Raw genomic sequence first — 26,250 nt, forward strand, 5'->3', positions numbered from 1 at the left:
AGAAAAAGCAACATGATTGACTTGTGATCATATAGGTCATAGACTGAATTACATGAAATTCATGAAATCAAGAGACAGGAAACTAAAATGGCATTTTAAAAATGCAGGGAACCAGCAGTTAGAGTAATGGCTATGTCTCTGGACTCCCACGTAGTCGACCGCGGTTTGCTTCCTGGACCCAGTGGCTTAAAACTCACGCCGGGCGCGTGGGCGTGCGTGCCCAAGATCCCGAGAGGAGAATGGAGGAGAAGGGATTGTGGCGTGACCATCCCCCCTGGGGGGTGATTTCTCGCTTTCTGTCTCTCTGTCTCTCTCTGTCTGTCTGGCGAGCGCACGTGCCCTACAGTGAAAATCTCTCCAAAAAAAAAATGGAGTAAGAGGGGCTGACAGGTGGCATGATGGTTGAGGGTCTGGACTGCCATATGACTGATCACAGTTAAAGTCCCAGCCCTCAAGCACAACCCGATCATGTTGCTTATTCTTTCTTTGGACACTCTGAATACAATATTATTCATTACTAATTAAAAAAAATATTATTTATTCAGAGCTTTCTCCCTTCCCCCCCATCTTTCTCTGATCAAATTAAATAGTAGTAATAATAATAAGTAAAATTGAATAAAAAATCATTTTTTAAATTAGTAATAAAATGTATTGTACAAATAAGTGCATTTCTCTCTAAATACTCCTGTCATGTTTTATATTCATAGTGTCTCATGTCAAAATCTTGCTAGAAGAAGTACAGAGCTAGAATAGTTCCTCTGGTCATGATAATAGTAAGAGGAGAAGGAGGAGGAGGGGAGCACGACCGAGAATGAAAAGAACAGGTGTACAAGACAGGAAGAAGAAGGAGAAGACTTATAGGAAATGAGGAGGAGCAGGAGGCAAGGCACAGAGAGCACCAGACATCTGAAGAGCTCTGAGAGGTAACTGTGTTACCCCCGCGGTCACACTGCAGTCACTGCTCCTCCATTTCCCCATCCTGTTGGGATTTGGGGGCACACACATCCATGTGACTGGGAAATATTTTACGCCACACCAGGCTGGAATTTGAACCTTATGGTCAGCCATGTGGTATCCAGCCCCCCTAATGATCGGGCTACAGGATCAGTTCAGAAATTTTGGCACTTCTATCAAAATATTACTACTTTATTCTTTCATTCTTTTTTTTTTTTTTTTTTTTAAGGTTTTTGCCACTGAGCTCACTGGACAGAGAAGAGAGAGAGAGTGCAAGGGAAAGTGAGAAATCACCACCTCCCCATCCCCTGGGCACAGAGGATGTCCATACCAAAACCTCTTCTCCTCCTCTCTCCTTTTGCGACTTTGGGCATGTATACACATGTGCCTGTCATGATTTCCAGCTCGCCAGCTCCAGGACTTGAACAGCAGCCAGTCTCATGGGAGTCCAGCATCTTTACCACCACTCAACCTGCTGTCCCCACTACTAGATTCTTAGCCAATGTTTTACTGCTTTATTTTGAATAAGTCAGAAAGCTCTCTGGGAATTTTCAGTGAGTTCCTGAAAGCAGAAGGGAAGGCAGAGTGCAGGGCTGAAGTACCTGGAAGATGAGGGACAAGCCAGCAACCCAGAGAGCAGTGGCAATAACCAAGCCTACCTCTCTACTGGTGGCCAATAATGGATAATGAGTTCACTTTACTGTATTATTTATTGATTTCAACCTTATTATGCATACATAAGAATTAAACCAATAAAAATAAAAGCATTTCTAGTATCCTGTATCATTTTTATTCATTGGATCTACCATGGCAAAATAAAATTCCAAGCATTGGATTGCATTCCTAATTATTTGAATTTATGCCATTCTATGTCAAGTCCAGTATAAGGAAGAACTGAACACTTACTCTGAGAGAAACTCTACTTATACATTGAGCACATTTGCTTTTCTCTCACACAAAATGTGTTGTTTTTCTACATCCAGAAATGTGATGCTGTATAAATTTTGTCATGTCATCAGTGAAAACTGCTACATTATTATGCTATTATATTAAGGCTTTGGTATGTAAGGTTTGTAGGTAATTGAATAATCTGAACGCAAACAGCAAACTGACTTAGAATGGCTTATCACCGACTTTCTTGGCAGTAGCTCTTAACTGTCATGCATTTAATGCCTGACCATTATCGATGAAATACACTGGCTGGCTGAAACATACCACAGGGGAGCTCTGTGTCTTGAAATAGTGTATTGGTCTGGTATAGGCCTGTCTTCTTTGGTGCCAAAGTGGTCTAAAATCATTTCCACATTTATAATTTCCACATTTCCCAAGTGATAGCCTAAAAGCAAATTGGGAAACAGCTTGTTTACTGATGGTATCTGAAAATTCACTCAATTTGTTAAAGTATACATTAAGGAAAAGTAACCAAAGCCAGAAAATTAGGTTAAACAGCTCCAAGCCTTGCTTTACCTCTTCTGTTTAAAATTTTCTGTATTACCCTTTAATTCTGTTTCTAAGAAACGATGCCATGCTCTTTGCTTCCATGTTTACATTTTGGCCACCTGTCCTGTACAGTCATCACATTTTTAAATGAAACAATGAAGCATTCAATGAGTTTACATGTGCTTTCTAACATGAGGAAAGGATCCATCAAAGGAGCAATTTTATCCTGGCCAACTTGGACTCACACCATCAGGACTTTTAATCTCATATTTCTGAATCAGATTTGGAAAGTCATCCTTCTGAGTTACTTTGCAAAATATCTCACAAGACATACTAATTTGTACTTCCATAAGCTTCTTTTTATCCTCACTTAAAATATTCTTATGAATGCCAGCCTGGTGGCACAGCTGGTAACAAACCAGACTGCAATGCTGGAAGCCACATGGCCGACAGCAGGCTCAGATTCCTGGGTCAGCCTGAAAACACGGGGCACAGGTGTGTATGCCCAAGATCCCAACAAGCTGGAGGGCTATGCACAGGAGATAAATGAAACCCAAATGAGGGTGCTTCCCCTTTCTCTCTCTCTTTCATGAACACCCATGTGCCATCATAAATAAAATAAAGTACTTTAAAACTATGATTATAAATTTTGAAAAAGATTATTGGTGTAAAATGATCAGAAATAAGTAAGTTAGTATTTGTCTATCTATAATATATCATGCACTTTAAAATATTATTTTATTTCATTTGTACTATAATTGCATACCCTATCATCAATTCATGTATCAGAAAAGATAACTGAGTCTACAAAAAATTTTTTAAAAATAAATTTTACTCAAAGACATGCAGTTGCAATGTAAGAAGAGACCATTTTTTTAATTTTTTTATTATTTATTTTATTTATTTTGATTTAACCAGAGAGGGACAGAGTATGTGTGAAAGAGAGAGAGAGAAAGTGAGAAAGCAAGCTGCCAGGTCCAGGACTTGAACCATGGTCAGCTACGTGAGAGTCCAGTCCCCTTTATCACCATGCCACTTGCCAGCCCTGGAAGAGACGATTTTAAACACAAGTAAGTCTGACTTAGAACACTACGTACTTTGTGTTTTCTCAAATTTCTTTCAAAAAGTGACCATGCATTCTTAGTCTTGAAGGGTTGAATTTCATTTTTAAGTAACAATAAAATGGAGTAAATAGCATTTCAAAATAATTGTTGTAAATATTAATATTTCCAGTTTGCGAACTAATAATACCAAGAATTGTACAAGTTAAGTCTAAAATATGGTTTTAAGTTTATGGCAGCATTATTACTTACCTGCTTCTCTTTTTTATAATTGACTACTCTTGGACTAAATATTTTAATACCCCAGTTATATCTTTGTGGCAATTTCTCTTACAGAGATGTCCAATTGCCATCTTCCCTTTCTTAATTTTATTTAGTTCATATGCTCTGAACTGTACAATTATTACATGGATATTTACTTTCTTATTGTCTCATTTTAGATATGAAATGATTTAGTCTTTTATTGTCAATATCTGATGCCTATATATATATATACACATATATATATATATATGGATATATATATACATAAAATTCTTATGTTTATAACTGGGGAGCACCCCCGCCCTAACATGGCGCCGAGAGCACCCAGACCTCTACACAAACAAGCCCATATTTGGTTATGGCACTGCCTCCGCCTATCAGTGCTTGCCTGGTGGCAAAAGAGGACTGGTTCGAGGACGGATATATAGGGAGCCCGGGTGGGCTGGGAGGAAGAAGGCTGCAGAGAAAGAAGGAAGGAGGGAGGAGGCTGGGGAGAATGGAGGAAGGAGGAAGAAGAAGACTGTAAGGAGCCCGGGGTAGTAAAGTGTTCTAGAGGAGACCTTGGCAGCGTCATCGTTGGAAGCGATATGTAACTTTTACTTTTCTGGTGACTTCCAATAGGTTGCTGGGGACAATGTCATGTCTTAAATATAGAAGAGTTGCTTAAGCTTTGTAGCTCATTTTAAGGAGATATGAGAGCACAAAAGAGATAGTACATAGAAATGTATAAGTAATAAATATTTTAATAATGACTTCTTCTTGAGCAACTCAATAAAGTCATATTGTTTTGTTATACAAACTGAGTAAGTTTCAGTTTGGAATACATGGCTAATAACAAATAATTTCATATTATCAGAGTTACATAGTCATAAACTATTTGAATGTCTAAAATTTAATCTTTCTTTCCCATATAGACTAAATAGTCCACAAAATATTAATTAGCTCTTCATTATTCTAAATAAGTCTCAAAAGGAAGCAAAGCCATGTAAAACAGTCTCAATTTTCCTAACAATCTTAGAGGCTGTGGACCTCTAGAAGCGGTGGTAGAGGTATTGAAGTAGAGAAGGTAATCCAGAAAATGTTTCACCATTTTTATGAGCACAGTCCAAAATTTTCAATTACATAAAAGTTAGGGATGTGTTACAATGAAGCAGAATGTTCAATAAGTATTCAAATTATTACTGGGACAAAATGTGTGTGAAAAGGGTTGTTTTGTCTGATGTGTAGAAAGTACTACCCCCAAGAAAGCACAAAACTGAAAAATCTCCAAATTTTGATAAGCTGGTGAAAATCCTTTTTTTCTATCCCTTTCCCTTCCTTCTTCCTCTGTTTGAGAATATTTGCCCACTCCCATTTGACTGCCATATCTAAGTCAGCTGTCAATCTGTTTTCAGGTAACCAGAATGTTTTTTTGTTTTGTTTTTACTATTTTGAGCAATGATTTAAAAAAAAAAAAAAAGATTTTATTTAACTTTATTTATTTATTTTTATTTGACCAGAGAAGTAAAGAGTAAGAGAAAGAGAAATGAGAAAGCAAGTCTCAAGGTCCAGGACTCAAACCATGGTCAGTCAGGTGAGAGTCCAGTGCTCTTAACCACCATACCAACTGCCAGCCCCATACAAAAGTTTCTTTTTATTATTCACTCTTTTCATTGTTTGATCTTCCCTTCCATTTTTTGAAAGTTTTAGGTGAACCTACATTTAAGCTTATGTGCAATACTCTACACTTTCCCTTGGGGAAGGTGCCTATAGGAGGATGAAGGGAGCCAAATATTTGGATCTTGTAGCTAACCCTATCTCTCCTCTCACATCACCTCCATTAATATTTTTCTAATTCATAAATTGGAGTTTTTGAGGCACGTTGCTGAAGAAAAAGGCTTATTGTATAATTACTCTTGTAGTAAGTTACAATAAAAACAAAGTAGATACTCAGCAACTACTTGTTGAACAGACATTAAGCAGGCAGCGTCAATGTGTCAAGCTTGGTGAGAAAAATGATAAATGAAGTTTACATTGTTAATAACAGATGCTTGGAAATGAGAATACAGCATTGTGAAACTCATATGCATTTGATTAAACAGAACACTTTTAATCTATCATTTGAACACATAATCTTATGAATCCATAGTTTTATTATTTTATGCCCAAGTTAATGGTCGATAAAGTTTAAAAATCACAAACTCAAGATCAACAGCAATCAAAACTCATGTAGAGCTGGACGATATTATAATGTACATGTAACTAGTTTGTAAAAATTTGAAATTATTGATGGTACAAATACAAGTTTCATGTTTCTCCAAATGTTCCTTCAGTCATGTTTTGTTGAATGTTCCCCATCATCTACTGATTTCTCAGGTTAAGCCTAGGAATCTATAATCACTTATAATTGCAAGTTATTTTTAAAAACTGCCCTTCTAGTTTATTTCATGTCCTATTCAAGGACTTTCTCTACCCCACCGTGGTCTCCAACATCAAAGTCTAGGCTTTAGGTTGATGACTTAGAGGAGAGGAGGTAAACATAGAATGCTTTAAAAAAAAATGTCATAGGGCAATTGTTTTTGCTGGAGAGAGAGCAAGAGAGCGTTAAGAAGAGTTTGAAAACATCCCCCTGACCACGGGTCATGATAACACTGCAATCCTTCTCCTCTATTTCTCCCATCTTTCAGGAGTTTTGGTACATACCACATGTAACCAGAATGTTTCTCAAGTCACTGGGTCCAGGACTCAAACTTTGCTGTCAGCCACATGGGATCCAGACACCTCAACTAAGCGCCACAGACTGGTCCCCATATAATGCTTTCTAAATCCTCTTCTGCCTCCCTCATCTTTGGAATACAAGAACAATTATAGGCTCTTGCTCCCTTCCTTTGTTGGAAGAGGGAGAGGGCTGAGAATATTATATATAAGCAAATGCTGATCAGTGTTGTAGAGATGTCTGCTGTCCATCTTGAGCTAACACTGGCTTTTCATGCTATGAGCGTCTGCTGATGTGGTGACCCAATACATATCCTGAGCACAATTATCCTGAGGATATTTTCCACTTCATTTCCAACGATGACCTCTTCTTAGAAGGCCACTTATGTGCCATTTTTATCACCGACACCTTCCCTAGCACTTGGTTTTCATTCTAAGAAGGAAATCAACTTGCTTGGCATGCCGTTGTCTGTGCAATATCGTGTTTTCCACTTCCATTCAACTTTCTTGACCCCATGGAGAGCATAAAGATAAGATGAACTTCATCCACGTTCTTCTTGAGCACAGGAGACAGGAAGGATATTCTCACCCACCACATCCACAGGGCAGAAAGGAAAGACATATCATTTCTAACTCTCCAACAGCCAACAGCTTAGTAACACAATGAACCTTTGGTTAATTACTCTTCTTATAATTTTTGAACTTATACAGACCTGTTTTATGTTCACTTTAAAATATTGGTTACTCAGTAACTTCTTAAAAATTCTGTTGTCTTCTTCACTACTACAACAGGAATCATATTCAATATTTTTTTACGGGTTGTCCAAAATATATTTTTTTGTACCAGAATAAGAGCAAAATTGTATTTTCTTTTTGAAAATCTACATTGTCCCAAGTATTTCTATAAAGTTTTTTCAAGTAGTTTTATCTATTATTTAATAAGCACCTCTAGGAGAAAAATTAAAAGCATGCCCTTAAGAAGTTGGAAAAGTGAAAACATCACTACAATACATTACAGTTAATTGTAGAAAAGAGATATGAAGGAGAACATAATTGGGCAGTAGATGGAGGTGATCTGATGTTGAAGACAGATACAGAAGAGGAAAGGAGTGACTAGAAGCTGAAGGGTCATTTTCACCATGCTTGGAATTTGAACTATTATACTTGTTTGCAAACATGTTTATATGCATAAAAATAAAATAATTGGAGGTATATGGAAACAATGACTTATATCTTATTTTAATACTTAAATGATGTTTTTAAAAAAAATATTTTTGCCATAGGACAGAGTGAGAGAAAATGAGAAATCACTCCCATTCTCTTTTTGTGGGGAATGTCCGTGCCACAGTCCCTTCTCCTCCACTCTTCCCTTGGGATTTTGAACACACATGCACATGGACCATCTGTTGGGCCACATGATTTTTTTGTTTAAGGCGCTGTTTTTCCTGTAACTTTGAAGAAGTCCTGATATATTGCAAAGGAAAACTTACCTAAATCTAAAACATTATTCAACTCATTTCAACATTAGTACATATTTCTCAAAAGGCACTTTACAGCCTTGATCATAAAGATTAATTTCTAAAGCTTTTAAAATATGTTTAAAATTTTAATATCTAAGAATACACTAGAATGTACATTCTCATTTATAAGATTCAGAAAGGTTTTACTGAACTGTGAAGTAGTCATGAGGTGGTAAAGTACACTAAAGAGACTGAAACCATAGTCATACGACTTTGCTTTTCAAGGTACTGAGAAAACTATAAATTATTAATTCACTGTCTTGCTGTATTCACTTTTGCCTAGTTCTCACTTGAGACGTGTTAAACAGTACACTCCAGAAGTTCTATGCAGAAAGCAATGCTTGTCTGTTCTCATCTCTGCATGTCCATGTGAATATCAGCATTAAAATGTCTACTGTCGAGGTTCCAAGTGAAGCGCAATTTAAACCTGGACCTTTTATTCCCCCCTAGTGTCATGACACTCCTCAATTCATGTGGAAGTGACTTAAGCAGTGGCTCTGCTCTTTGCTGCCTTGAAGTACAACGTCTTCAGTTATTCCCCTTTTCTCCCTGAAGGATCCTGTCTTCTTTCAGAGGCCTCCTGGGAAAGGTAGTAGAAAGGGTATGTACGCGGGGATCAATGTCCCCCACCCACACGTTCTCATCAAGCTGAGAACTGCAAAAGGAAGTAAAACAAAGAAGAAACTTTGCAACAGCAAATGTTCAGGTAAATTGAGGGAGATGTAAACGAACGAATTAGTGAGACAGCCACAGCAAAAAATTAAAGAAAGAGTAACTAATAAAACAATGTGACCACATGGCAAACTATGGTCTTTAATTTCTACATCTGAAATCTCACACAGGAGCTGAAGACACAACATGGGGAGAGAAGCGAGAAGTAAAACATCCTGGCGACCCATGAAAAGCCATGCTGGGTGAGCTGGTCATAGGGAGGGACACCTGTCGAAGACTTTATAGCTATATTTTTTAATCTGCAAAACTACCCTGAAGGTTAATTTTAATGATGAACAAGCTAAAGTTTAGTCTTTTATAAGTAAATCATCCAAGGTTACACAATAATTACATAATAGAATCAAAAGCAAGCCTCTATTTTTCTTTTTAATGTTTTTGCCATAGGGCGTGTGTACTCATCAGAGAGAGAAAAAGAGAGACAGTGAGAGGTAAAGTAAGGAATCACCCCCAGGAGGGAATGGCCACGACACAATCCCTCCTCCCTCATTCTCCTCTTAAGGATTTTGGGCACGCACGCACACGCACCTGGTCTAAGATTTTGAAGCTGCCAGGCTGAGGACTCTACTTTTTAGTAATCCATTAACCAGACTGCCAGCCTTCAACCTCAATGATTAATTAAAAATAAAGCTGTGCCTTGTTTAACTATCTAAGGTGTTTTTGATAGAGAGAAAGAGAGACAGAAAGCAAGAAATCACCCCCATAGTTGGGGTGGCCACACTGCAATCCCTTCTCCTCCATTCTCTTGGGATTTTGGGCACGCACGCACAAAATGTGCCTGACCTGAGTTTTAAGTGAGGGAGTCCAGCGACATAACCATCACACCACCTACTGGTCTCTGCAGGAGGCTTTTGTTTTTTTTTTGGAGAGATTTTCACTGTAGGGCGCGTGCGCTCGCCAGACAGACAGAGAGAGACATAGAGACAGAAAGCGAGAAATCACCCCCGAGGGGGGATGGTCACGCCGCAATCCCTTCTCCTCCATTCTCCTCTCGGGATCTTGGGCACGCACGCACACGCGCCCGGCGTGAGATTTAAGCCACCGGGTCCGGGACACGAACCGCGGTCGACTACATGGGAGTCCAGCGACATAGCCATTACGCTAACTGCTGGTTCCCTCTGCAGGAGGCTTTTTAATCACGCTTTCCCATGGAAGTCGTAAAGCACGTACTTGGCATGTTCAAATATCCAAATTTATTTTATTTTTTTGAATTTTAAAAAATTTATACTTGAGACCAGCAGATGATGTAATGGCCACGTTGCTGGATTCTCATGTTGTTAACTGCGGTACGAGTCCCAGACCCAGTGGCTTAAACTCATGTGTGCATGCCAAGATCCCAAGTGGAGAGTGGAGAAGGGACTGCAGCATGGCCATCCCCCCTGGGGGGAGGGTGATTTCTCGCTTTCTGTCTCTATCTCTCTCTGTCTTTCTGCTGAGCACATGTGCCCTATAGCAAAAACCTCTCCAAAACAAAAAAAAAAGAAGAAAAAGAAAAAAAAATTTACTTTAACACTGTACCTCTTTATAGCACGCAAAATTATTTTTCCCAGTACAAATACAGTACTATTTAGAACAATATATGTAAAATAAACAAATGCATTACAAGCTGTTGAAAATCTTTATAGTACAAAATGCATGAAGTGAATACATAGAACACAGAAAGAATGTATACAAATTAGTAAGAAAGAAATAAGCAACCTAAAACTCAAGATGGTCACTTACATAAACAAGGAATTCACACAATAAATGCAAATGGTGAATGAAAATATACTGAATGGCAAAATCCACTGAAATACAGGTGAGTCAAATTCTTTAAAAAATACAATCAAATACTGGAAGAATAAAATATTGAAAAAAAATCAGTGTTTCCAGTTTTGAGAAAAAATGCTGTTTTCATATCTGTAGTTGACCTACAAATAGATTTAGACATTTTTGATGCTTTGGGAAAAGTGGTATACCATTCAATATAGCATTTTATTTTTTATGAATGTTTTCTACAAAAACTCTTGCATATGAATGCAAAGATTTGGAACCAGCAGATGGCGTAATGTTTACATCATTGGATTTCTACATAGCCGATAGCAATTTCAGTCCTGGACCAGGTGGTGTGCATGTGTGTCCAAAATCCCGAGAGGAGAATGGAAGAGAATGGATTGTAGTGTGGCCATCCTCCTGGGAGTGATTTCTCACTCTCTGTCTCTCTGTCTCTCTCTATCCCTCCAGTAAGCACACAAGCCCTAAACCAAAAATCTCTCTCTCAAACCCTAAACAAAAAATCTCTCTCCCAAAAAAAAAAAAAAAAAAGAATGTAAAGAGTTTACCCAACTGTGATCAGAAGCACTATTTACAACAGCAAAAACTAGGAAACAGACTTGAGGTTTATCGGTACATGAGTAAGTATAATTTTTTGGCTATGTTCCAACTGAAAAAATACTATGCAGCCATTAGAATGAAGTATCTGTTCTGACAAAGAAAACTAATATTATTAATTGGAACAACTATGATGCAGACAAAATGTATACTTTCATTAATACAAGTGAAAATCATCTAGATAAATAGATGAAACAGAAGGGCATAAATATGTGAAAAAATAATTAAATGCGCAATAACGAAATACACAAGACCTATAAAGAAACAGTTATTTACAATGCAAAATACTTAAGACCTTTAAAGAAACAGTTATTTACAATGGCTGGGAGAAAGATAAAACCAAACTTTTACTTTTTAAAACTACTTTACTTTTGGGACCAGCAGTTAGCGTAATGGCTATGTTGCTGGACTCCCACGTAGTGGACTGCGGTTTGAGTACCGGAGCCGGTGGCTTAAAACTCATGTTGGGCACGTGTGCATTCGTGCCCAAGATCCCAAGAGGAGAATGGAGGAGAAGGGATTGCTGCATGGCCATCTCCCCTGGGGGTGATTTCTCACTTTCTATCTCTGTCTGTGGTGAGCACACGTGCCCTATAGCAAAAAAAAACAACAAAACAAAACAACTACTTTACTTTTTTTTGGCCATAAAAAATTATGTATCAATTTTATGTTACTAAAAAAATCATTATCTATAAAATATGATAATTTCAAAAAAAGGATTATAAACAAAGTTACAGAGCTATTTAGGAAAAAACACTTAAGTGGAAGAAGTTATTCGAAAGAGATTTTTAAAGTCTCAAGACATAACATGAATTTTTAAAAAATTTTAGACTATGAAAAATCTATTATGATTCATATGATCTTTTTAAACTATGCAAATCACTCCCTTTTAAAGGAATAAAACTAGTGTGTTTTATTTTTATGCCTTTTCTGCATTTGCACAGCAAACTAAGCAAGCAGCTGCCATGAATTTTGAAAACTAAGCTGCCCTCACTTGGAATCTATGCAAAAGATGTTAAAAAGAGTTTCTAACATCAGCACGACTGTCAAAGGAGTGATCCACATCAGGAGATGATACTGAATCGCTGTTATTAGTTGGAGAAGGTGAAGTCTGTGAAGTCTGTTAATCATGTACCCTTTTCCAAAGAGCAACATTTCACACAGAAGAAGTCTGTAGAGATTACAGACAGGCATGTTCTCTGAAAATATGTTAGAATATAATACAGAAAAGACAGGAGATTTCACATGTACTAGGAAAAAAAATAATTCTCTACCTTTACTAAAAGTAAATGGTAGAACATTATTCTAAGTGGTCAGCAATTTTGACTCTCATAAATAGATACCTAAATCCACTGGTAACACGTGCAGATCAGTAAATTGTTATCTGACAATATAGTCATTAATGGAAATCTCCAGGAATCATCTATGCATCAAAGATTGCTCCTAGAATAAGCTGGACAAAACCATCGGTTTTAGAACCGTTTTCCCTCTAGGTAATGTATTGTTGGTGGCTTCGAGCTCTTTTCCATCCATACAGGAAAATGTCTGTAGTGATATTAAAATTGTGTAGAGTATATTTACATGTGCACTCATTAATATGTATAGTTATCACATTCTTAAAATGGTTTAACATAGAGGCCTAGTAGTCATTAATTTCACGAATGTAGACATATCAATAACACCAATTAATTGGTCAGCAGCTGGAGATGATTTAGAATTTAAAATAAAATTGTTAATGGAAAAATGCATCATGCAGCCATTTTATTACTTATTTTATTTTTACCCATTTATAGGGAAACAATATAAACGAATTTCAACGGCATGCCTCATATATACTTCCAACATGCAAAATTGCACACCTTTACTTTAACTTTTTCTAATGATAAAATAATGTCGTTTAACTAAAATTGTTGATGATTACCTCTGACCTAAGGAAAAAAACAAACCTTGGATTTATACTTCTTTTGTTCTGTTAGAGATAGAATAGTGCATTGCATTAGTAGTTGACAGCATTAAAAAATATATTTAAGAGTAACCTCTATTGAATTGTAGGTCAGATGCCGAGTCATCTATGCCACCTACACTTATAATTCAAACTCTAAGAATATAATTTTGATGATGATAGACAGTATTGAGTGTGAATTTCAGTTTATAAAAAAGAAAGGAATAAATGGTGAATCCAAAATGTTAAAAACATTTTCAATTAATTAAATTTAGCTGAATTTATTTAAGCAAAATATAATTTATGATTAAGGCAGCAGCCCGAATCCATCGTGGTTTAGAAAGCTACACCCAGCAATTAATACTCTGATTGGCTGAAGCTCAGTTGCTGTGATTGGCTGATACTAAACTATTTGTTACAAGGATACACAGTCAGGGGTGAGCAGCAGCACACTTCTGCAATATTAGAAGCCCTATGGAAGATCAGATTTGGTTTCCAGGTCAACTTGTGCACACTAGACATGTGCGTACCTATGGTCCTGGCTGGCTGGGAAGACCTGGGTAGGGTGGCAACACAAGAACTTTCTTTGGATACTTCTCTCTCTTTCTTTCTCTCTCTCTCTCTCTCTCTCTCTCTCTCTCTCTATGTCTGTCTTTCTCATTAAGTAAATAAATAAATAAACTTAAAAATATATATATTCAACAGCCACACTGATACATTATTCAACAACAAACTGTACAGATGACAATAGGCTATGACATTATAATGACTATAACATACAGCTTGCTTGTAGAGTAAGCTATATCAACTTGGTTTGTGTAAGCATACTCTGTGTTGATTCCACACGGTGCAATTACCTAATGAGGCATTTCTCGAACATATCCCCACCTTTAAGTAACGCATGACTATGCTTTTATGTTAAGTTACAGTTTGTTTACTAACTAATTTAAGTTGCAGTGGGCTGTGTAGAGATTCAAAGTACAGTGGCAGTGTTAGGACCAATTTAGCAGAGACATTTGCTCCTCTGAGGTATGCAATCTTCAGAGAACTATTACTGATCATGGTATTTGGAGATGCTATGATATACCCCTAGGTCTTCCTTCTGTGAAGTTTTCTGCCCTAACTGCTGAGACAGCCTTCAGCTCTCAGCCCATCCACACCTGTCTCAGCTGAAAACTTCCTCTTCCCCCAAGTTTATATCCCATACCTGAGGAACCCACATTTTATGACCTACATAGATGAAGGGGAGGGATCTTAAAGATTTGACTATCTTGAGTCCTTTCTGGAACCCTCTGCAGAGCCACCTTATCTCCAGACCATCTCTTACAGGGTTCTGATTCAGTCATTAGCTGGCACCCCAACTCAACCTGGCTCCTTCTACACTCTCCTTCAGACACGGATACCCAGGGCATTGTATAATAAAATGTCGATGCCTGATTTCTCTCACAGATCACTTTCCAAAAAGTCCAACTTGCTACTTGTCCATAATCCATTTAGAGGATTCCACTGTCCTGAGAATTGTCTTTTCTGTCATAGCATGTTAAAATTTATCTCACAGAAGTATGATAAAAGAGTCATTATTGACAAGTCTGATAAATAGCCATAGAACCTTAAATTCTTGATCACCATGTTTCCTGATGCCAGGGAGAAAACTGTACGAATATATTTATTTAATGTCTGATTTATTCATTGACTTATGTGACTTAGACTGTGTTACTTTTATTTCCTCTGGGAGCCAAGTAAATATTTAGTAAATGTCATTGGCATGAACAAAGCATCCATTTCTCTTCTAGAGGTCTTTAGATTGTACTGACAATGTTATTTATCTAATAACTTGTGTGATCAAATTGTTTTTAAGTTGTACTGCTTAAGTTTGAATTTGTCATAATCATTGCAGAAATTATTTCATTTATTTTGAACTCTGAATAAGATAGTTGGCTTCAAAAATATAATTTAACAATGCAGTGGAAGCTCCAGATACTTGGTAAGTATTTGTAGATATGACAGGACAAATATCAGATTTTTTTGACAGGTAGATAGGGATGGTGGCACAATAATTTTCATTCACTTTCTCTAGATTTATGTCATTCTTCCCCTTGCCAAGAAGGTGACATTCTAAAACATTTTTAAAGGCTTATAAAATATCTTTTTTAAAATCACAGTAAAAGACATTGTATAACACATTTTTGTTTTGAAAATATATGTAGAGTTATAACTTTTATAGAGCACAGATGTACACATCTATTTCTATCATGTATTAGTCAGCTGCAATTACAGTTCTTTTTAAAACCATATAGTTTAAGGCACACTTCAACGCCTCAAATCTCTTCACTTTAGGTTAGGAATGAACGTAGAACAGTTAAGATGTAAAGTGGTATTTCAAAAAAAAAAGGATACTTTAAAAAGATCTAGTTATACCAAGTGAACGTAAGACTCAAAGTCTACTGATAACATATATGTATATAAAATATAGTACTACATTAACATGTGAATAGTATCTAAAATAAAGTGTTAATGTATAAGACATTCTTCTTATAAAGTCCATTAGTGTATGGGTTATAATTTCAGCATGTTGTTAAGAGGAAATAAGGGGATGGCAGATGGCCTGTCGTTAGGGGCGCTGGACTCCCACATGGCCAACCACGGTTCAAGTCCAGGACCTGGAGCCTTGCTTTCTCACTTTCCCTCTCTTTCTCTTGCTCACTCTATCCCTCTGTGGTCAAATTAAACTAAAGTTAAATGAAATAATTCTTTTAAAAAGGAGTAAATGAGTCTATAATAACTTATTTATTCAATATACTATAATTAAAATGAAATGGCTTTTCTGTTAGATAATGACAAAAGTGCTTCCGTATGAGAAAGGTGCTGGGTTTTCATTCAAGGACATCACAGAGCCCATGGTCTGGGCTGTCTGAGACTGGGAGTGGATTATGGTATGAAGATCCTGTCTAGGTGCCTGCCTTCTCTTGTCTCTGTCTCTCATGGAATAAATAATTTAATAAACTTAAGACAAAAAGGAAGAGACTAGCTTTCATGATACACCTCTCAGAAATATGTTTAATTACAGAAGTATAAGTTTCAACTGTAAGCAGCAATGAGTAAATAGACTCATATCTGACATAAAATTTCTCACAGTCAGAAACATTTATTTAATCAAGATAATCCTATGCTAATGTTAATTATCATAATGGTATATGTCATCATATGAATGAGATATCATTCATCACAAGACAATTTCTTACCAGGAGGCTATTCATTCTAATACTCTCCTTTAAAATCAAATAGAAATAAATACTGTAAGTAGCATTTTGACAATAAATTAAAATATTTTGTATGCTGTGGGACTTAATTTTAGTTTACTTTAGATTTTAAGACAAATAATTTTTCATTCATAAAATTTAAATCTCTGGAAGAAAACTATGATGACAACAGAATCATGAAGATTTCTCAAAACCAAACATACCGACATTAGTAGCAAAGTATAAAAGTCAAGGCCCCCATATATTCCTGGGGCCCACAGTGGTACCACAGCAAAAGGTGCTATTGGTGAGGCTGAACCACACAGGGATGTTGCAGCTCAGAATTCGGGAGCTTTCCTGACTACTCCACCAGGCATGCACAGGCCCAGGTTAAGAGCTGGCTGAGGTTGGAGTGGAAAGAGTATCAAGACTCTGTTGAAAGTTCTATTTCTATTGCTCATAGAAGAAATAAATGAATAAATTTTAAATTATATGTGTGTGTACGTGTTTCTGTGTATGTGTATGTTCTATATAGATTTTTGTTAACTAAATCATTATTTGGAAAAATAAACTTATTTGATAAACTAAAAATAATTTAGACAAATAAAAGAAAAAAATATTTAATTGCCTGAAATTGTTTTTGTCATACACCCTCACAGCAGTTTTGATTTGGTCTGTTTTAAATGTACAATCAATTATATTTCAGAAAATACTATTTTTTATTGTTATAATTTGAAGATTACAGTCAATGTGTTACCATATTTTATTGTCTGAGAATTTGGTTCCTGTTTTGAGTTGGGATCATAAGGGCAGGTGACCTGATTGACTCACCAAATCATCCACAATACAATCAAGATTATTGAAATCTTCACTTTGTAAGCTAAACAATATGATTGAATGTATGTAAAAAAATAAACAATAAATTAAAAAAGAAAAAACGATTATGTTTCAATTTAATAAGAAAAGAAATATATTCCTCCTCAAAGATCATCCTGGATAAAGTGTTAAATTTGATTTTTTTTTAATAAATAAACAACTATCTTTTTCCTAGAAAATCATGGGCCAAAGCAATTAGGCTTAAAAACAATAGAAAACAAGTTTGTATTGTAGAACTTTGGTTGTAGTCTCCAATTACACTTAGTCTCTTTGTAACTTCACTTTGTTAATACAGTACACATTTTATTATCTTTTTTTCTTTTTTTGAGAAGTTTTTGTTATAGTGAATGTGCGCTCAACAGAAAAACAGAGACAGAGAAACAGAAAGCGAGAAATCATCCCCCCTCCAAGGGGGGATGCCCACTCTGCAATCTCTTCTCCACCATTTTCCTCTTGGGCTCTTGGGCACACACACACATGCACCTGGTGTGTATTTAAAACACCAGGTCCAGGACTTGAACTGCAGTCGACTACATGGGAGTCAAGTGACATAGTCATTATGCCAACTGCTGGTCCCTCTATGATACATTTTTTCTAAGATGAGCACATGTCAGGATCATGATGTTCCTCAGTAGATTAATTTACCTATCTTTAGCATCCTTAGGAGGTACTGAAAAATATATGATACAATATGTGGCACATCAAGGGTACTGTATTTCTCCTTGTCCTTGGGTTATAATGCACATATCAGAGTATTAGCTCCATGCCAATGTGGCATTAGGAACAAAGAGTATCATTGATGCTACAAAATTGAAGCATCAATTTTTCTATCAACATAATAATGTAAAGGGAGAATAAGATATCAAATTGGATATAACATATCTTCAGGAAATTGCAAACTTTCAATGTGTCTCCACAGAATTTATGGGTTAAAATTTCATTGTATTATGAAAGTATTAAGAGGGTGGAAACAACTGAACTTTGGGATTAGGAGGTGGGGCCTTTGGGAAGTGATTAATATTAGATAAAATTATCGGGATGAGGCTCTCGTGATGATTAATGGTAGGTTTAATAGAAGAAGGAATGGACACAGAGATACAAGCTCTTGCCTTCTCACCATGTGGTATTCTATGTCACTGAAAGATTGAGAGATATCTCACCAACAAGAAGCACCTCATCAAATGTGACATCTTAATTTCAGACCAACTAAGTCTAAGCAAAGATTTTATTTCTTATAAACTAGACATTGGGCTAGTCAGTCATTAGTAACAAAAAAAAGGCGGGCTATTAAAACAAGTTTCCCAAGGTTGTCACTAAATCATTTCACTTTTATCAATACCATTAGCCAGAAATAAGGAACATGGCATACTTAATCCAAATAGAACTTGGGAAAATAGTTTACAATTTACTTTGACTGGTTATTTGCCTAGACGAATGTTTTTATTTATGTAAGAAAAAGAGAATGTCATTGACTCTAAAAAGCAGTTAACCTCTTTGGCTATTCAAATATCCATAGTTATTTCTCTTCCTCTGTATACAACGTGGACCCTGAAGTTTTTTCCCTTACTCTGTCTATCTCTACTTTGCCCTATGGCTAAGCAATTAGAAACTTCATTTTCTACCTCCGTATTCCTTAGGCATGAGTCGGAGAGCCATCCAGCTAATCTTTTAACTAAAGAGAAGTCCTATTAAATTCTCCAAGTTGAAGATATTCACCCATGACTAGTGGTAAAGTGGAAACATTCCCAAATTTCACCTCACCTTAGGATATTGGGCATCACAACATAGGTATCTCTAGAGAGGTTTCCTCGTAAATATCTTACTCTTAATATAAGAAAAGGATATAAAGTCATATACCCACTTTTAAGCTATCACCTTTCTTCAAGTTCTGCAGGGTGGTCTAACTCATGTGCACAGAGATTACTGTCTGATATTTATACCTTGGTGCTTACATTTTCCAATATCCTACTATTTATAGATTGGCTTAGTATGTTGAGACATTTTTTCTAAGATGTGCACATGTCAGAATCATGATGTTCCTCAGTAGATTAATTTACCTATCTTTAGCATCCTTAGGAGGTATTGGAAGACATATGATACAATATGTGGCACATCAAGGGTACTGTATTTCTTCTTGTCCTTGGGTTACAATGCACGTATCAAAGTATCAGCTCCATGCCAATGTGGCATTAGGGACAAAGAGTATCACTGTTGCTTATACAAATATTTCTATCTTTATTATATTATTATTATTATTATTATTACTTTGTATTCTTCACCCTTCCTTTGATTCAAGCAGATAAGCACATTATCCATAAGAAAAATGTTTTCATGGCAGAAAATCGGCAACAGGCTTTTTGTTTCAACACATCCACTTGGCAGTATGAAGTTCTGTGGAAGACACAGAGCGCTCAATAAACATTCTAGCTGCTAACCACTTTTGCTAGTGTGTTTGCAGTTAAGCAAAACCAAGAGGCTCATTCCAATCAATACTCTCTGAGATGAAATGACATGTTGACATGTGTCACTAACAAACTGAAACATTAAAAAAAAGAAGAAGAAGAAGAAAGAAAGAAAAAGAAAAAGAATCAGTTGCCCTGAAACTATCTCTTCCTCTTAGTGACTACGAAGTCTGTTGCTAGATTCTGCAATTTAAAAGAACTGTGTTTTGTTTTTGTTTTCCTGGTTTCCTGAGCAAATATTTGAAGATTGTCTCCTATCTATGGTGGTTAATGTTAAGAAAACAAAAAACAAATTGTTTTTGTTGTAAACTACTAGTTCTTGGAGGATTACTTAGTTTATTTGAATGAACAGAGTTTCTGAAATATTGTTAATACTGAGTATAGAGGTGATAACAATACAGATAGGTAATGGTTTTATTCTTGAGAAAAGACTCTACATAATGCCATCAATGACATCTAAGGCAAAGAATCCATGCTATGGAAACTCCAGAAAGATTTTTAATACTGTAAGAGAAGAGTGTATCTACATCTAGACTAAGATCAGAAAACAAATAAAAAACCTAAAATTCAAGTAATAATAAATAAAATAAAGGACTATGCTGATTCTAGTCTCTGCTGTTTCTAGTCCTTCAAAAAGCAGACAATGAAATGAGATTAATCACACAAGACACTTACTGAGGAAAATGCAGGGATAGAGGCTAAGAATCAGAAGCAGGCATTTTGCCTTGGCAATGAAGCAGTTCTGACACCTATGAAAGAGAACATGAAGAGTGATTGGGCAAGAAAGTCTCAGGTTTAAGGACTGTTCACAGAAATTTCTACCTGGCTAATGGAGAATATCTAAGACAATGTGTTTTACTGGAAAACCTTGGCTCCTTCAGGGCTAGACCAGCACAAGTACCCTTGTAGTGCTTAGCCTTCCACTGGGGCAGGAGGTGGGTATTCCTCATATTCCCAGTATGCAAGTCCTGGGGCTTTTAGTCTTCCATGCTTCCTGAAGCCAGTTCAGTTAAAGGTCTTCTGAGCATCTCACTTCCAGGAAGGACACAGTCCATCTACTAAACATAGTCCATTTTCCTTGTATGTTCAGGAAGTATTCTAGGCTTCTTGTGGCCTCTTTTCTGAAGGAAATTTAGAAGAGGGATGCTATTAAGGTGTTTTATAGCACTTCTTGCTGCAATCTGTGTCAAAACTAAAACTGGTATTAATGTACTTCTTTACTACCCTTGCTAAGTTTCTCCCTGCAGTAAAATCAGTAGATCTTGTTGGCTTAAATGTTGTTTTGAGCCAATCCTTTATTCTTGAGGGGTCTGAACCCTTCATAATCATATTCTTCTAAGATGAGAGTTTTCGCATGGAATCTAAATGGATCTCTTGAGTTCCATAACCCATTCAGTAAAAGAGAGATACATTTTCTGGCTGAGTTCCATGGGAAATAGTGACCCCTTCTCACCTGCTAGTCTATAGACACAGGAGTTCAAAGTTCTCTGGAGAACTTTAACCACGCAGAGCCCAGAGTTACAAGAATGGCAAGCACATGTCCTCTAATGGGACTGTGATTTTTTTTTGTGGTCCACTTTTGTTTCTAACACCTTGGATTTTGAACCTCTAAACACTTTCTACAAGAGATACAGTGCATAGTTTCTAATTTAATAAATAAACTGCATCCTGAAAAATACATCCAGAGTAGCGCCTCCATGCTAGTGCTCCAGTTGTATGTTTTGTAGATTATTGTAGCACACTATGAAGTTAACTACTTCACGATGTTTTGCTATGTGATATAAGATTCCATGCTCATGGTCCAATCCTCTAGCTTCTTGGTGTAAAGTGATCATTGAATGAATGCAATGCTATGAATTGGACATCTTATAAACCTTCAGATAGTAGTGCTGGCTGAGGCTCTGTCTGAAGATAAGGCACTCATATTCAGAATAAGTACTATATCTGATGAATTAATGATGAATCTTCCAGGATGGAGGAGCTTCATTGTAATTGATTTGCCACCAAGTGGCTTATTGGATTATTGCATCTATAATTTTCATTAAAAGCAAGCAAAATTTTAGAGTAAAAACTACAGTAGTTTTACAAAATCAAGAGAAATAAAAAAGTTGAAATCTGGCCCTGAGAATAACATCAAAATTATCAGATCCCTGACATAATACTTGTGTTCCCAAAAGTTTAAGTTTCTGAGCTCCGTTGCTTACATTTAAATATCTATTTTATGCAGCTATGGAAAGTAGTGTGTCCTGTTTTTTTCTGGACTCATAATTGAGGAAGAAGTTCTTATGTTCTCCTTGTGTTTGAATTTTCTCTATTTGTTAAGTGTTTTATACTGGCTAATATAGTTTACCTCTGGAATCTTATTTTAAAGTCTGAGCTCTTTATTGCTACTGATTTCTTCTATTGTTTCATCCCAAGTGTAGACTCAGCTTCTTCAGAGCTCCACTAAATCAAGACTATTATGTCTAATGGGTCTTTTTTTTTTTTTTTTTTTTTTTTTGTTGTGTTTTGCCATCTCTGCTTTTATTGCCCCCAAAAAAAAAGATTTTATTTTTAATGGGGGTTTTTTTTTTTTTTTTTTTTTTTTTTTTTAGATTTAATGCCTACTGTATTTACTTCTAATGGGTTCTTTCTGATCCTTTGAATTGGCGCAGCCTTTCTAGTGAAACCTGCTGCTATCAAGTAGCCATGGCTTATTGTTTAATACTTTTTTTTTTTTAATTATTTTTTTTTGAGAGATTTTCACTGTAGGGCGCATGCGCTCGCCAGACAGACAGAGAGAAACAAAGAGACAGAAAGCAAGAAATCACCCCCCAGGGGGGATGGTCACGCCACAATCCCTTCTCCTCCATTCTCCTCTCGGGATCTTGGGCACGCACGCACACGCGCCCGGCGTGAGTTTTAAGCTACCGGGTCCGGGACACGAACCGCGGTCGACTACGTGGGAGTCCAGCGACATAGCCATTACGCTAACTGCTGGTTCCCTTGTTTAATACTTTGACAGGCATTTTTCCAAGTATATGTGTTCTTACGGAATTTTGTTTTACAGATAGAGAAGCAAATAAATTATATAGTTCTTATACAACATTGCAAGAAAAAAAGCAAATTTAATTTTTACTTTTTCTGTAGAGCAAGTCACCACTTTTTCTGCAACCTATGCATCAAATTTAACCTAAGACTTTTCAGTCTATCTCAAGAAAAAAAAAAAAAGTCCATGAATGTGTTATACTCTAAAAAAGGAGGTTTTACTCAAAAATTTGTACACTTACAGATATAAAGTAATATTGGAAACTATAAAATAACTTTTGTCTTTAACATCTTTACATATATGTACCAATTATCAGTCAGTTATTTTTCTTACAGTAGTTTCTGAACTAGAAGTAATAACACAAAAACATACTCTTTAAAAAGTTATAAAATTTTTATTGCAATGACCCAAAAGTCATAACTCATTCCAATATCTGTTCAAAAGTTGAAAGTCTAGAGTCTTATCTAAATGAGCTACTTCCAAGACTCAAGGCACGCGTCATTCTGAAGCAAATTTTCCATAGACTGTGAAATCAAAACAAGGTATATGCTTCCAAAAAACAATAAAAGACCTTTATGGTAGATATCCTAATTCTAAAAGGGGGGGGAGAGAGAGAGAAGTAGATGGCATAATGGTGATATCACGGGACTCACCCCTAGTCGACTGCATTTCAAGTGCCGGACCTAGCAGCTTAAAATTCACACCAGGTACATATGCCTGCATGTCCCAAATCCAGAAAGGAGCATGGAGGAGAAGGGATTGCAGCATGGCCATGCTCCCTGAGGGGGGTGATTTCTTGCATTCTGTCTCTCTCTGTCTTTCCAATGTGTGCACACACCCTATAACAAAAATCTCTCTAAAAAATAAAAGAGAGAGCAGAGATGATAGACATTCTAATTCTAAAAGAGATAAATAAACAATAATAAAAGAAAATGTATCCCAAAGAAGTTCAAAACCCAACAGGAAAAACAACATTCAATTTTCAAGCTCCTGAATAATGTTTCACTCCATATGCCAACTCCTGAAAACACAAGAGACTCTATTAATTAAGATGTCCCCAAAGCTCACTTAGTTCCAGTCCCTTCCACTGTAATGGCTTGTAGAAGCTAGCATCTCACGTCTGAAGCTTCCTAGGATAGAGTGTTGGTGCACCAGTACTTAGAGTTATGGTGCCTTGGCTAGGCCCACACCCATGGTTCCTCTAGGCATTGCCCTAAAAGAGATACTCTGAAGCAATTCCACTCCTGTGGCAGTTTTCTGCCTAGGTCACTAGGCTGTCTGATATATTTTCTTAAATCTAGGTGGAGGCTGACAGGGTCTCACAACCCAATCACTTTGCCCTTCTGCAAAATTAACACCACATGGATGTGACCAAAGCTCACCCCTTTTTCCTTCTGGAACTTCAGTCCGTTAGAGTTAGAGCTGTGCCTATCTGAACCACAGGTAAAGAATTTGGGGAGCTCTTTGAAACAGCACAAGATAGCATATGCTGGGGTCCTATAGGCACTTTTCTAAAAAGCTTGTCTTTAAGGTCTTGGATGGGAGGAAGAGTCTTCAAGGTTTCTGAAATGCCTTCAAAGTCTTTCTCCCAAAGAAAGGATTTTTCTCTCAAAGACTCTGAGGGCATTTCAGAGACATTGTCTCAATAAATAGTACCTGTCTTCTTTCTGTGATAATCCATATTTTCTCCTCTCTCATTTTACTGTAAATTGTTCAAACAAGCCATAGAACCAGCGAATGGCATAATGGTTACATCACTGGACTCCCACATAGTTGATCATGGTTTGATTCCTGGATGCAGTGGCTTAAAACTCACGCTGGGCAAATGTGCATCCCCAAAAAGAAAAAAATGAAGAAGGGATCGTGGTATGGCCATCCCCATTGGGGGATAATTTCTCACTTTCTGTCTCTCTGTCTCCCTCTGTCTCTATGGTGAGTACATGTGCCGTATAGGAAACAAACGACACCAAATAAATAAATAAATAGAAACCAAAAGACACTAAACTCTCTCTCTAAAAAAACAATGAAGCAACAAAGTTCCTTCAATACTTCGCTTAGAAATTTTGTCCAACTGTATATTTAGTTTATTGCTCTTCAGTTTTGTCTTTCATAAAGTGACGGGACACAATTCTATCCAGTTCTTTCCTACTCTATAACATGGATAGTCTTTATTCCAGTTCCAAAAACCTTGTTTTTGCCTAGACCTCATCAGAATTGCCTTTAGTATCCATATTTCTACTAACATTCTGATTATAACCACTTGCATTATCTCTAAAACATTTCAGACTTTCCCTAAATGTCTCTACTTCTGAGCTTGCACCAGAATTGTTCTTAACACTTTGTTTAGAGAAATCTAGGCTTTTCTAGCCTTCTCCTCCAAATTCCTTCAATCTCCATGCATTTCCCAGTTCTGAAGCTACTTCTACATTTGCCATTATTTGGTAGAGCGACTCCCCAATTGTCTGGTGCCACTTTGCTGCTGTAGCACATTTGGTGCTGCTATGAAATAATACCTGTCACTGGGAAACCTACAAAGAGCAGACATTATTCCTCATAGCTCTGGAGGCTGGGAAGTCCAAGATCAAGGATCCAGCATCTGGCAAAAGTCTTCTTGCTGTGTTGTCCCATGGCAGAAGTATAAGAGAGCAGAAGAGTGCATGTAGGAGACGGCACGAGAAAGACGAACTTGCTTTTATAGCAAATATTCTCAGAATAATGAGATTACTCTGAGGGTAGAGTCTTCTTGACCCAATTACTACCCAAATACCTTACAGCTCAACACTGTCACATTAAATTTGAGAGACAAATTCAAACCAACACACATACACACACACACACACACGCACACATGTGTATGATATGTATATGCATCATAATATTAATTAGGTAACAAAAAATATAACCAAAATATGTTTGCAAATACACATTATGGCTCTATCCTTTTAAGAAATAACATAACTTATACATGGTAGATAAATTATTCACCTTTCAAAGTGTATAATATAAAAATAGCTTTTTTATCTCAAGATCATTCAACTCTTGTGGGAACTATTTTGCATGGCTATCTGCTTCAGATATAAAACATCTCTAAAAATAACTTGCTGCTAATAAAAATGTGAGTGAAAGTAAAAATGAATAAACTAAACAAGATTCCAAGATTTGGAAGCAATGCAACTTCAAATATTTGTGTTGTTATGAAGATAGCATTCAAGATAAGAAACGAATGATGCTTGGGATTTTGTTTAAACCAGAGATGACTGTAGGGTAGCTAGATTTAATGTTTAGATACATGAAGTAAGGTGATACAAGGGAGATCTCTTCAATTCAAAGATCACCTACAGAAATGGATCATTGATATAGTATGTACTTTGCCTACTGTATATATTTCTTAGCAAAAAAAAAAAAATGTCCAGCATTTCTAGATTTCCAAGAGATATCTCCACAATCTTCAGCCATAAATTCTACTTAGGATTGAGCTGTTTTGAGAGAGTCTTCATCTTTTATCTCACCCACATAATACATTATAAAATAGTTTAGGATGGAAACAAAAATGCTTAAAGATAATGTAGAAGGTGAGAATATAAGGAAACAACTAAAATTTTTAAAAGGTGAATAAAAAGTAAAAGAGAAAAACATGCATTAACCTTTTCTCCTTATGTATTAAATTTCCT

The sequence above is a fragment of the Tupaia chinensis genome, unplaced genomic scaffold, assembly GCF_000334495.1.
Source record: "Tupaia chinensis unplaced genomic scaffold, TupChi_1.0 Scaffold000065_1, whole genome shotgun sequence".
NCBI lineage: Eukaryota > Metazoa > Chordata > Mammalia > Scandentia > Tupaiidae > Tupaia > Tupaia belangeri.